Below are 2455 nucleotides of genomic sequence, written 5' to 3'. Positions count from 1 at the left end.
AAAACTCCATCTTGTAACTGGACTTTGCATAGGAGAGAGGAGGGGGCCTCCATCCCGAAGAGAAAGTCTATTTAAGCCTGTGAGAGACCCCTCCATTTTGTCTTCAGTTGGCTAAAGAGAGAGCCTCTCCACCCCCAAGGATACCGGAAAGAAACTGGAACAAAGGACAGTAACTGCAGGGGGTCTGAGTGATTGCTGGACCCAGACTAGAAGGAGACTAGTCTGTAAAAGGAAGCTTACTGGAATTCCTCTAGGGATGAGGTTTTATCTGTATTGAGTTTTCTTAGACATAGACTTGCATGTTCTATTTTATTTTGCTTGGTAATTCAGTTTGTTCTGTCTGTTACTACTTGGAACCACTTAAATCCTACTTTCTGTATTTAATAAAATCACTTTTTACTTCTTAATTAACCCAGAATATGTATTAATAGCTGGGGGGGCAAACAGCTGCGCATATCTCTCTATCAGTGTTATAGAGGGTGAACAATTTATGAGTTTACCCTGTATAAGCTTTATACAGGGTAAAATGGATTTATTTGGGGTTTGGTTACCATTGGGAGTTGGGCATCTGAGTGTCAAAGACAGGAACATTTCTTAAGTTGCTTTCAGTTAAGTCTGCAGCTTTGGGGCACATGGTTCAGACCCTGGGTCTGTGTTGGAGCTGACTGGCCTGTCTGGCTCAGCAAGACAAGGTGCTGGAGTCCCAAGCTGGCAGGGAAAGCAGGGGCAGAAGTAGTCTTGGCACATTAGATGGCAGCCCCAAGGGGATTTCTCTGATCCAACCCGTCACAGTAGTAAGGTGCCTTATAGCCCTGGATGCCCCCAAGAAGCATCACAGTATTCAGGGTGATTTAAAAACAGCCACTAGTTCAGGGGTGGGCAAACTTTTTGGCCTGAGGGCCACATCGGGGAATAGAAATTGTATGGCGGGCCATGAATGCTCATAAAATTGGGGTTGGGGTGAGGGCTCTGTTTGGGGATGCAGGCTCTGGGGATGCGGAGTTTGGTGTGTAGGAAGGTGCTCTGAACTAGGACCGAGTGGTTCAGAGGGTGAGAGGGGGATCAGGGCTGGGGCAGGGGTGCGGGAAGAGGTGCAGGTTCCAGATGGGGGTGTGGGCTCTGTGGTGGGGATGGAGATGAGAGGTTTGGGGTGCAGGAGAGTGCTCTGGGCTGGGATCAAGGGGTTTGGAGAGAAGGAGGGGGATCACAGCTGGGGCAGGGGGTTGGGCGTGGGGAGAGGCTCAGGGGTGCAGGTTCCGAACAGTGCTTACCTCAAGAGGCTCCCAGAAGCAGTGGCATGTCCCTTCTCCGGCTCCTATGCATGGAGCGGCCCCCAACCCTCGGAGCGGGGTCATGTGGCTGCTTCTGGGAGCCACGTGGTGTGGCCCTCAACCCAGCACCCCAGCTAGAGTGCCAGAGCAGGGCCGAGCCAGGTGGTGCAGCCCCCGACTCTGCACCCCGGCTGGAGCACCAGAGTGGGGCAAGCTCCATACCCTGCTCCCCAGCGGAAGCTTGTGGACCGGATCTGGCCTGTGGGCTGTAGTTTTCCCACCCCTGCACTAGGCCTTGCTGCCTCTCATACTATTGAGCTGCCCTACCATAGATGAAAGGTCAGACTGCTGCACAATATTGCTGGTTGAACATTTTCAAAAATTTGACAAAAATATTTGACTAAATGTTTTTGCTGTTTTTCAACCAATTTATAGGACGGTAATTGTTTTCTGAAAAATCTGAAAGTTTGACCAAAATGATAAATTGTCTGCATTTTTTTTTTAAACCAGCTCTGCCACACATGGTGGGTTCTTCATAAATAAGGTTCTTCATAAATAATTTTGTATTACATCTTTGTGAATCCTGACACATACCATTAAGCTGGCATTTTCAACACAACTACATGAAATGGATATTAATATGTTCTTGAAATTCACTTTAATAATTACCTCTTATTTTTCATTTTAAAACATCTATGATAGCTAGGATAGTTAATACATTTTTATGTAACTGTTAAAAGAAATCTGGTGAAAATGATGAATCCTGGGGTACTGATTCATGTGACTTGAAAAGACCATCCATTTCCTGATTCACCTTCATATTTTCTAGGGAAAAAGCAATATTTTGGAATCTGTCTCTTCAATCAAATGATTTGTGTGTGTGTTTGTCTTTATTTCTCTTTCATTTCAGCCACTTTCCTGAACTGACATCTTAGAGATGAAGAACAAAGTTGGAGTGAGAATAAACAGAGGCTTGAAGAAACACAGCTACTGACTTCTATTATGAATGGCAGTAAGAGAAACTGATTATATCTGTGCTCTCTAAAAAGAAGTGAGAAGATTTTGTTTAAATTAAAAAAGTTAGAGACCTAAGGCATGGTCTTATTACATTTATTCATAGATTTTAAGGCCAGAAAGGACTGCTGTGATCATCTAGTCTGACCTGCTGTATAGCACCGGCCACA

The 2455-nt window shown here is 45.5% G+C and overlaps 1 non-coding gene across 1 annotated transcript; it reads left to right on the top strand.

Annotated features, from left to right (window-relative positions):
- Positions 1–2017: 2017 nt before the first annotated feature.
- On the top strand, positions 2018–2086 carry LOC141983592 (small nucleolar RNA SNORD123). Its single transcript, XR_012638430.1, has one exon. It is a non-coding gene; the product is annotated as a small nucleolar RNA SNORD123 (small nucleolar RNA).
- Positions 2087–2455: the final 369 nt, after the last annotated feature.

The sequence above is a fragment of the Natator depressus genome, chromosome 2 (genome assembly GCF_965152275.1).
Source record: "Natator depressus isolate rNatDep1 chromosome 2, rNatDep2.hap1, whole genome shotgun sequence".
NCBI lineage: Eukaryota > Metazoa > Chordata > Testudines > Cheloniidae > Natator > Natator depressus.
The sequence above is the reverse complement of the archived record's forward strand: the minus strand, read 5'-3'. Positions and strand labels throughout refer to the sequence as shown.